Genomic DNA, 12494 nt, shown 5'->3' on the forward strand with positions numbered 1-12494 from the left:
GAGGTCCTGGGCACCTTGGTGGAGGTGAAAAGTCACTTCTAGAAGAGAACATCAGGCTTCCTCCTTGGTCATTCAGGTACAATGGGGGAATAAATTGCTGTCTAACTTGACCCCTCAAGACCCCTTAACTCAGGCAACAGGGATGTCCTCAGCACCTCAATACAGATTAGAAGCCACTTCCATAAGGGAACAAAAGGCTTCCTTGTTGGTCATTCAGTACTTCGGGGTAAAAACTGCTATCTTGCTTGACGATACAGGACTCCTTAACTCAGGTAACGAGAAGGTCCTGGGCACCTAGATGGAGGCAAGAAGCCACTTCCAGAAGAGAATAACAAGCTTCCTCCTTGATCATTCAGGTACTTTGGGGAGAAAACTGATGTCTAGCTTCACCACACGGGATCCCTTAACTCAAGTAACAGGGAGATCCCAGACGCCTCGATAAAGGCAAGAAACCTCTTCCAGTAGGGAACCACAGGCTCCCTCTTGGGTCATTCAGGTATTTTGGGGGGAAAACTGCCGTCTATCTTGACTATGTTGGACCCTTTAACTGCGGGAAAGAGGAAGTCCTGGGTACCTTGATAAAGGCCAAAGCCACTTCCAGAATGGAACAACAGGCTTCCTCCTTGGAAAGTCAGGTACTCTGAGGAAATAACTGCTGTCTAGCTTTACCATATGAGACCACTTAACCTGATCAACAGTGAGGTCCAGGGCACCTTGACAGATGTAAAAACCCTCTTCCAGAAGGGAACTACAGACTTCCTCCTTATTCATTCAGGTACTTTGTGGGGGGGAAAACTGCTGTTTAGCTTGACTACACAGGAGCCCTTAACTCAGGCAACAAGGAGGTCCTGGACACCTAGAAGGAGGCAAGAAGCTACTTTGAGAAGGGAACAACAGGCTTCCTCCTTAGTTATTCAGATACTTTGGGGAGAAACTGATGTCTAGCTTCACCACACAAGATTCCTTAACTTGGCCAATAGGGAGGTCCTGGACACCTCTAAAAAGGCAAGAACCCTCTTACAGTAGAAAAACAATCTTCCTCTTGGTCATTCAGGTACTTTGGGGAAAGAAGTGCTGTCTAGCTTGACCACACAGGACCCATTAACTCAGGCAACAGGGAGGTCCTGGGCACCTTGACAAAGGTGAGAAGCCATTTCCAGAAGGCAACAACAGGATTCCTCCTTGGTCATTCAGGTATTTTGGAAGAAAAACTGCCGTCCAGCTTGACCATGTGAGACCCCTTAACTTGGGCAAAAAGGAGGTCCTGGGAATCTCAATGAAGGCAAGAACTCTCTTCCAGAAGGGAACAACAGGCTTCCTCCTTGGTCATTAAGTTACTTTAGGAGAAAAACTGTTGTCTAGCTTGACCACTCCAGATCCCTTAACTCAGGAAAGAGGGAGGTCATGAGCACCTCAATGCAGGAGAGAGGCCACTTCCAGAAGGGAACAATAAGCTTCCTCCTTGGTCATTCAGGCACTTTGTGTAAAAAACTCCAGTCAGGCCTTCTGTCTTGCAGGCCTCAGACCAAGAGGGAAGAACAAATGTATATATACTTCACAAAATATTGCTGTACCCTGGGTAATATAGTTATAACAGCCTAATATGTACTAAGAAAAGACTCCCATAATAAGAATGCAGCAATACACATCAGATATTATGAATAAACAAAATAACCCTTCTTCTAAAAAAGAAGACCCAATGAATACCCCAGATTGAGAGAACCAAGACAAATATGCTGATGTAGCATTATTTGATCAGCTACAGAAAAAGATGCAAATGTTTGAAGAAACAGTGTAAGTAAAAATGATAGCACTTACTTCAGAGACAATAATTCAAAAGAAATATATAGATGAAGAGAAACTTGAACATATATGGATGAAAATACAAAAGATGGAAGAAAAAAACTGATAGAATAGACAAAGAGGTACAAGAACTTAAAAAAACGTTACAACAAATAGAGGGTATAGCCAACACAGTACTGCAAATAACAGAAAAGCATAAAAATTACTTCCAGAATAATAAGACCAAAATGGCAGAAGTGTCCAACATGCTGGTAGGACAGAAAGTATATCTGAAGAAATGAAGAGAGAATCAGTGAGCTAGAAGACAAAAGTATCACTAGAAGGCTATTCGGAGACAAATCAGAAAGGAGACATAAACAAAGTTTATAAAGCATTAGAATTATTTGGGGTGACATCAGATGGAATAACACATGTATGATTGGAATGCTAAAACTCAGGAGGGACAGGGACATCACTCAGAAGATTGTGAAATAAGTACTAGAAGAAAACTTCCCAGATATTTTGAAGAATGGTGAAATCCACATCCAATAAACACAATAGACTAGACTCAAAAAGAAAGACAACAAGTCATATCATAGTCAAATTCTCCAAATTAAAAGATAAAGCTAGAATTCTAAAAGCAGCGTGAAAGGGGGAAAGTTACCTAAAAAGGGGAAATAATTAGATTATGTTCTGATTTCTCAGCAGAAACCATGTGAGCTAGAAGGCAATGGGATGCCATATACAGAAAGTTGAAAGGTAACAATTTCCAGCCAAAGATCCAACATCCAGCAAAGCTTTTGATAAAATTTGAAGGGGAAAATAGACTATTTGCAGAAAAGAAGGACATTAAGGAATTTGTGAATACAAAACCAAAACTAGAAGAAATTTTAAATAAAGCCCTACACATAAATTCGTCAAAGGAAAGTGAATGGACCATAGAAACCAGAAACAACAGAAAAAGAAATACAGCAAAATGACAAAAGTAAAACTCTACCTGAAAATAATCACACTTAATGAAAATGGACTATGCAAAAAATTAAGATAAAAAGAGTAGTATAATAGATAAAGAAACAAAGCCCATTAATATTTTGCCTAAAAGAGACACATCTATATAAGGAAGAGAAAGACACACTCAAAATCAAAGGATGGAAAAAATATACCAACCAAATGGCAACCTCAAAAAAACGGATTGGCGATACTAATCTCTGATAAAATAGATTTCAGAATTACAACCACCATTAAAGATAAAGAAGGGCATTACATACTAATTAAAGGCACGATACATCAAGAAGACCTGCAAAATACATAAAACAGCAGTTAAGCAAATTGAAGAGAGAAACAGGCGGCACCACAATAGTGGTAGGAGATTTCAACACACCACTATCACCAAAGGTTAGGTGAACTTAAAACAAAATCAACAAAGATGCTGAAGATCTAAACTATACAATCAGCAAACATGATCTTGTGGATGCATTCAGAGTACTTCATCCAACTAAAACTCAATTCACTTTATTCTCAAGTACACATGGTAAATTCTCCAGAAATGATCATATATTAGGTATAAAGCAAATCTTAACAAATTCAAAAACACTGAAATGATAACAAAGTATTTTCTCAGACCACAATGTCATAAAACTGGAATTTAACCACAAAGGAGTAAAGCTTATAAAATGACCCACTTGGAAACTAAATAACCCTCTGCTAGAACATGAGTTGGTTATAAAAGAAATAAAGAATGAAATTTAAATGTTCCTTGAAACAAATGATAATGGAAATACAACTTACCAAAACCTCTGGGACACAGCTAAGGCAGTCATCAGGGGGCAGTTCATAGCAATAAACACACACATAAAAAAAAGGAAGAAAGAGGAAGAATCAATGATCTAACTCAAAACCTTCAGCAAATAGGAAAAAATAAACAATCTTAACCTACAACCCCTGGAAGAAAAGAAATTATAAAGACAAGAGCTGAAATCAATGAGATAGAAAACAGAAAAACAGTAGAAACTGTCAATATAGACCAGGAGTTGGTTTTTCAAAAGGGTCAATAAAATTGACAAACCACTGGCAAATTTAAGATGCGGGGGGGGGAGGAAACAACATAGATAACTCAATTAAGAAATTACAGAGGTGGTGACAGTGATGAGCACAGAGAACCAACAGGAGAGTTGGAATTTGAGTGAGAACTGTTATTCAAATAGTTTAGGAGTCACTGGGAACAGCAACCCTTGGCAGGGTGCAGCGAGCCTTGGTGGGAAACAGCAAGCCACAGTAGAGCCCACTCAGCAGGAGCAAGCAGGACTGCAGAAATTTGAGTGAAGTACTTAGAAGGAAATCACTGCTGATTGCTGCACCACGTGGGACCCCTTCACCTTAAGCAGGAGGGAATGGGACAGCTGGAGTTTGACTGGGGTGACAGACCCAATTCTCAAAGGGAAAACTAAGGCTTTCCAGTTTTCTATTCAGGTTCTCTCACCCTCGTGTGCATCTACATGTGTGGCTACTCCCTCCCACAAATGCATCTGCGTGTCGATCAACTCTATATGTATCTGTGTGGGTGTGCCTGCCAAATCCTCTTCTGAAGCAGTGACTTCAGATCAAGAACGGGCTATCACCTCAGGCAGGAAAAACTATGACAGCATGTGACAAAAGAAGCAGGTTGCCCCACATTTTACACAAACCTAAAGCAAGATGTCACCCCCAAAATGTGACACAGTGTCAATGGACATCTTGAAGCCAGAAAGCTGTTGGAACTTTCTGACACAGAATTTAAAACAACAATTGAATATTTTCAATGTGTGAAAGACAAAAGACGAATTTCAGGATACTGCAAGCAAAAAACAGGAGAAGCTTAAAAAAACAATTAAAAACAATGCAGGTAAAACAAATGAGGCATTAGAGGCACTGTAAAAACAAGAAACCACAATCTAAAATATGAGGTCTGATGTTTCAAATTCTGTCAACATGATGGAGGGAAATATGAACAGAGTTGAAGAGAAGGAACACAGAGCCAGTAAAATAGAAGATAGAATTGTCACCACTGATCTGCTAGAATAAAAAGCAGAATAAAAAAGGAAATAAAAAGAAGAAAACATAAGAATAATGTGGGACACTATCAAGAGAAATAAATATGCACATTATTGGAATCCCAGAACAAGAAGCAAGTAAAGGCACCAAAAAAGTTGTGGAAGAATTACTAAAAGAAAACTTCCCAGGTATAGAGACAGGACACATCCCTGGCATGCACTCCTCCCAATTTTGAAGCATGCAGTGTTCCTTGCTGTTTTCTGATTACGCCTCTTGGTAAGTATAAGTTTCTCATTAGCACGATCAAGTGTTTTGGTATTCCCATTCTTCTCAGAGTCAGCCACAGTTTGTTATGATCCACACAGTCAAATACTTTTGCATAGTCAATGAAGCATGGACAGGCATTCCTCTGATACTCCCTGCCTTCAACCAAGATCCATCTGACTTTAGCTACAATATCCCTAGTACCACGATGCCTTCTAAACCCAAACTGGACTTCTGGAAGTTCTCTGCTGATGTGCTGTTCCAGTCGTTTTTGGATAACCTTCAGTAAAATCTTGCTTGCATGTGAAATCCACAATATTGTTCTATAATTTCCACACTCTGTTGAGTCACCTTTCTTTGGGATAGGAACATATATAGATCTCTTTCAGTCAGTTGGCCAAGTGGTCGTTCTCCAGATTTCTTGACACAACTTGGTGAGCACATCCAGGGCAGTATCTGTTAACTGAAATGTGTCAGTTGGTATACCATCTATTCCTGGGACCTTATTTCTTGCCATTTCCTTCAAAGCAGCTTGAACTTCTTCCTTCATCACCATAGGCTCTTGCTAATATGTTGTTTCATTAAATTCTGTGTCTGCCAATTCCTTTTGATACAATGACTCAGTATATTCTTTCCATCTTTTTTTGATACCTCCTGGATCATTTAACATTCTGCTGAAAGCATCCTTGATTATAGCAACTTGAGGTTTGAATTTGTTCTTCAGTTCCTTGAGCTTAAGATATGCTGAGCGAGTTCGGCCCTTTTGATTTTCTGACTCCAACTCCTTGCACATTTCATTATAGCATTAAGCAAACATATCAAAAGGCAGGAACAAATGACCATAGACTCATTAACTCAACGTCTCCAGCAAATTTAAAAAGAACAGCAAGAAAACCCGACACCCTCTAAAAGAACTGAAATTGTAATAATTATAACAGAAATAAATGAAGAGGAAAACGAAAAAACAATTGAAACCATCAACAAAACAAGGAGTTGGTTCTTTGAAAAGGTCAATAAAATTGTCAAACCACTAGCAAAACAAACAAAAGAAAACAAGGAAAAGACACAAATAATCCAAATAAGAGATAAAATGGGCAACATCACAACAGAACGAACTAAAGTAAGAATGCTAGCATTCTTATTATGAAAAATTATATTCAAACAAATATGATAATCCAGAGGAAATGGACAAATACTTAGAAATTCACAGCCTAAACTGACATCTACCATAACTGAACACCTGAACAGACCCATTACAAAAGAAGAAATTGAAAAGGTAATAAAACAACTTCCAGCCAAAAAAGTCCTGGACTGGATGTATTACAACTGAATTTTATCGAACATTCACAGAAGAACTGTCACCAACCATACATAAACTATTTCAGAAAATAGAAAAAGATGGAATTCTGGAATTCTTCCAGAATCATTCGATGAAGCCAACATATCTTTGATACCAAAACCAGGTAAAGATATCACCAAAATAGAAAACTATAGGCCAATATCTCTCATGAATATAGATGTAAAAATCCTGAATAAAATCCTGGCCAATAGAATCCAATTATACAAAAAATAATAATAATAATAATTGACCAGGACCAAATGGGATTCATAACAGTTATGCAAGGATGTTTCAACATAAGAAAAGCAATCAATGTAATTAATCACATTAACAAAGCAATAAACAAGAACCACGTGATCCTGTCAATTGATACAGAAAAGGCCTTTGAAAAAAGCTAACACCTTTTCCTGATTAAAACACTCAACAAAATAGGACTAGAGGGGAATTTTTTTCAACATAATTAATAGTATATAAACAAACCCTAGAGCCAACATTGTTCTCAACAGCCAGAGATTAAAGGCATGTCCTTTGAGAACAGGAACTAGGCAAGGATGCTGACTATCAACTCTCCTATTCAATATTTTGTTGGAATTCTTAGTGATAGTGATAAGGCAGGAGAAGGAAATAAGAGATATTCAAATTGGCAAAGAGGATATAAAATTGTCTATCTATGCTGGTGATATGATATTTTACTTAGAAAACCAAAAAGACTCAGCAAGAAAACTATTGGACATAATTGACCAATTCAGCAAAGTGTCAGGATACAAGATCAACATACAAAAATCAATTCGATTTCTCTACAGTGACAAAGAGAATACAGAACTGGAGCTGAGAAAACAGTACCCTTCACAATAGTTAATCACAAGACTAAATGCTTAGGAGTAAACCTAACCAGAAGCACAAGGATCTATTCAAAGAAAATTACAAGACATTATTACAAGAAACGAAAGGAGAACTGGATAGGTGGAATAATATACCTTGATCATTCAATATTGTGAAAATGACAATGCTACCAAAGGCAATTTACACATTCAGTGCAATCCCAATTTAAATACCAATTCCATTCTTCAATGAGATGAAAAAGGCAATCTTCAATTTCTTATGGAATGCAAAGAGGCCCAGAATAAACAGAGCACTACTTAAAAAGAGAAACACAGTAGGATGCATCTCGCTCCCTGCTTTCAAATCCTACTACACTCCTTTGGTGGTCAAGACAGTGTGGTACAGGTTCAGTGACAGACACATAGATCAATGAAATAGAATTGAGAACCCCAAAATAAGCCCATCTACCTATGGTGAACTGATTTTTGACAAGGAGATGATATCAGTTAAATGGTAAGTGCAGCCTTTTTAACAAATGGTGCTGGCAAAAATGGAAAACTATCTGCAAAAACTCAAGCAAGATCCACACTTCCATACGCAGAAACCAGCTTGGAAGAACTCTAGAAGTCCTAATCCACAACATAAACAGTCTTGCAAGCATCCTGGAAAATCTACAACCAAAAGAGGATAAAATAGATGACTGGGACCTTCTAAGGCTTAAATCCTTATGCACATTCCAAAAGTTCTCCAACAGGGTAAAAAGGGAAGCCACAGATTGGGGAAAAAAATCTTTGGTAATGACATGTCTGATAAGGAACTTTCATCTAGAATTTATAAAATACTTAAGCACCACAACAAAATAAAGGTAAATAACCTAATTGAAAAATGTACACCAGATATGGACAGACTCTTCATCAAATAAGACATTCAGATGGGTAGCAAACGTATTAAAAAAAGTTCAAAATCCCTAGCTCTAAGAGAGATGGAAATCAAAACAACTATGAGATATCATCTCACCCCAGTAAGAATAGCAAAATTTAACAGAGCAGCAAGCAACAAATGCTGGCGAGGTTGTGGAGAAACTGGAACCCTTATTCATTGTTGGTGGGAGTGTAAAATGGTGCAACCACTATGGAAGGCAGTATGGCACTTTCTCAAAAAGCTGCAAATAGAAATACCATTTGACCTAGCAATTCCACTACTGAAAATTTACCCTAAAGAAATCATAACTGCTACCCAACCAGACATATGCACACCTATGTTTTGCAGCTTTGTTTGAAATGGCAAAGAGCTGGAAACAACCCAATGCCCATCAACAAACGAATGGATAAAAAGCTCTGGTATAGCCACACAATGGAATACTATGCAGCACTGAAAACAAAGAACTAATGAAATATTATGCAAAATGGATGACCCTAGAGGACATTACGCTGAGTGACATATCTCAGTCACAAAAAGACAAATATTGCATACAGCCACTGTTGAGAAACGGCACTGATATCAGGATTGAGAGAAGATACAAAAGGAGGGGAGGAATGAGGTATATTGCATTGGAACAGATGAGGGAGAGATCTGTATAAAAGGGATATATGAATGGGTATTCTTGTCATTACAGAAGTCCAGAGTGAAGGGTGCATTGTGGAGTGGACTTGGGGGGAAGGATGGCATAACTAAGAGAGAGTTTTTATTTTTCTTTTCAAAGAGAAGAGTTAATTGGGGGGATGAGCAGGGAGAAAATTGCAACAATTAAAGACTGGAAACCCTAAGTGTAAACTTTCATTAAAATTTTAAATAAATTAAAAAAAATGAAAAATAGGAAAAGAAAGAAAGCTCTCAGAATTATTCTATAGAACAAGTGTAATACCAAAATCAGGCAAATATATTACCAAAAAAAGAAAACTACAGACCAATATTTTTCATGAACATAGATATAAAAATCCTTAACAGAATCCTAGACAATAGAATCCAAAAGCACATTAAAAAAGAAAATCATCATGACCAAGTTGGATTCCTAAGAGGTATACAAGTATGTTTCAACATAAGAAAAACAATGAAAGAATTTTTTCTTTTACTTTTCAAAAAGAAAAGCAAATTGAGGAGAGAGTTGGACAGGGAGAAAAGTGCAACAAGCAATGAATGGAAATCCAAAGTCTCTGTAAACTTTCATTAATATAAAATCAAGATAATTTTTAAAAATAACTTAATCCACCACATTTTTTAAAAAATAGCAAGAACCATATTATTCTCCCAATTGATGCAGAAAAAGGCATTTGATAAGACCCAACACCTGCTCCTGATTAAGACACTCAGTAAAATTGAAATAGAAAGGAAGTTCCTCAACAAAGTGAAGAGTCAATATTATTATCAATGGAAAAACGCTTAAAAGTATTTTCTTTGTGAACAGGATCCAGACAAGGATGACCACTGTCACATCTATTTGATATTTTATTGGAAGTACTTGCTAGGGTAATACGGTAAGAGAAGGAAATAAAAGGCATCCCAGTTGGCAAAGAGATGGTCAGACTCTCACTACATGCAAACGATATGACTGTACAAATAAAACCCCAAAGACTCAACAAAAAACTGTTAGAGTTCTTAGACCAACTTAGTAGAGTATAGCAGGATATAAGATCAGTATCCAAAAATCAGTTGGATTCCTCTACAACAACAAAGAGAACTCAGGGAAGGAAACCAAGAAAGCAATGCCATTTACAATGGCCAACCACAAATATAGATACTTGGGAGTGAACCTAACCAGAGACACAAAAGACCTATACAAAGAAAACGACAGAACATGTTTGTTATATACATTAAAAGAGCTAAATAAATGGAATAACATGCTCTGTTAATGAATTGTTGTTGTTATGTGTCATGGAGTCACCTGCAACCCATAGTGACCCTATGTAAAGGAGCTCTGAACCCTGCCCTGTCCTGAGTCAGTCTCACTAATTTAGATTCACAAACACTCATTGCTCCAGTTGCTATATCAATCTATTTTGTCCAGGGTCTTCCTATCACGCACTGTCCCTCCTTCCTTCTGAGCATGATGTCCTTTTCCAAGGACCAATCTCTCCTGGTCACGTGCCCAAAATATGTGAGATGGAACTTCAAAATCCTAACCTCCGAGGAGAAACTTGGTTTCATTCTCTTCATGGCAGTCTATGGCATGTTCAAGACCCTTCTTCAGCACCACAACTCAAAGGATTCTTCTTCTGTCATCCTAAGTCATTCTCTAGCTCTCTGAAGCAAAACAAGTAATTGAAAAGGCCAGAATTTGGATTAGGTGAACCTTAGTCTCTAGACTAACATCGTTGCTTTTCAGCACTCTGGAGAAGTCCATGGCAGCAGATTTTCCCAATGCAATTCATCTTTTGATTTCCTGACTGCTGGTGTTAAGAGTGTTGATTATGGAGCTGAGCAAGCTGTAATTATTAAGTCTCAATTTCTTCTCAGTCTATTATGGTGCTGCCAATTGCCCCAGTGGTGAGAATCTTTGTCTCCTTGAAGTTCAGCTTCAATCCATATTGATAATTACAGTCCTTGACCTTCTGCAACAAGCACTTCAGGTATTCTTCAATTACAGCAAATAAAGTGACATCATCTTTCTATGGAAGTTTGTTGATCAGTCTTCCTCCAATCCTGATGTCACATTCCTCCTCATATAGCCCTGCCTGCTTCCCACATTATCTGTTCTGCATAGAGACTGAAAAGGTATGGAAACAGAATGCATCCCTGATGCATTCCTCTCCTGATTTTGAATCACAGTGTTTGCTTGCTCTGTTTTGAGGATTGATTCCTGGTTCAAGTATAGGTTTCAAAGAAGCACAATCAAGTGTTCTGGGACTCCTACCTTCCTCAAGGTTAGCCACAATTTGTTGTAATCCACACAGTGAAATGTTTTTGCATAGTCAATGAAACACAGATAGGCAATAATGTCTCTAATGTCACAATCTCATCTAAATCTAGCTTGTGTTTCTGGTAGTTTTCTGTCAAAGTAATGTTCCATTGGTTTCTGGATAATCTTCAGTAGGATTTTGCTAGTGTGTAATATTAGTGATATTGTTTGATAATTCCCACACTGTCAGGTCACCTTTTTTGAAATGGAATAAATATGGATCTCTTCCAGTCAGTTGGCCAAGTAGTTGTCCTCCAGATTCCTTGGCACAACTACTTGGTTAACACATCCAGGGCAGCATCTGTTTGTTGATATGTGTCAGTTGGTATTCCATCAATTCCTGGGACTTTATTTTTTTTTTGTCAAGTACTTCAGAGCATCCCAAATTTCCTACTTCATCTCTATTGCTTCTTTATCATATGTTATTTCTTGAAATTCTTCTGTGTCTTCCAATTTTTTTGGTACAATGATTCTATATATTCCTTCAATCTTCTTTTAATGCCTTCAGATAGGAAGACCCAATACTATGAAAATGACAATACTACAAAAAGCAAGCTACATGTTCTCAATTCAGATACCAAATACATTTTTCAAGGAGATCAAAAGGAAAATTGTTAAGTTTATTTGAAGAGGAAGAGACTCCAAATAAGCAAAGCTCTTCTGAAGAACAAAAATAGAGAGTCATATCATTCCCCTACCTGAAAACACAGCAATAGTAACCAAAACAGCATGGTTAATAGTACATTAAAAGGCACATAGACCAATGTAACAGAATTGAGAAAACAGAAATGGACCCATCTATCTACAGTAAACTAATATTCAAGAAGGAAATAAAACCTATCCAACGGGGAAATGACAATCTCTTCAACAAATGGTGATGGCAAAACTGGACTGTTAACTGCAGAAAGCTGAAACAGGATACACATTTCACACCATATGAAACAATCAAATCAAGGTAGATCGGAGACCTGGGAATAAAGTCCAAACCCATGAAGTTCATCAGAGACAAACTGGGATGAAGCATAGACAGCCTAATCTATGTTATAAACAGACTGTCAAATACAACCAGAAATGCACAGTCTGGAGAGTATAAAATTGATGAATGGGACCTTCTAAAGAATAAATCCCTGTACGCATCTAAAACATTTTCTGATGGACTGAAAAGAGAACCTACTGACTGGAAACAAACTTAAGGTGATCCCATTTCAGGCAAGGTTCTCATATCAAAAATTTACAGAATCCTACAGTGCTTCTAGTTAAGCCCAAGGAACTGAAGAACAAATTCAAACCTCGAGTTGCTATAATCAAGGATGCTTTTGGCAGAATGTTAAATGATCCAGGAAGTATTAAAAGAAGATGGAA

Source organism: Elephantulus edwardii, unplaced genomic scaffold (assembly GCF_000299155.1).
Source record: "Elephantulus edwardii isolate Elephantulus edwardi_28Jun2011 unplaced genomic scaffold, EleEdw1.0 scaffold00285, whole genome shotgun sequence".
Taxonomy (NCBI): domain Eukaryota; kingdom Metazoa; phylum Chordata; class Mammalia; order Macroscelidea; family Macroscelididae; genus Elephantulus; species Elephantulus edwardii.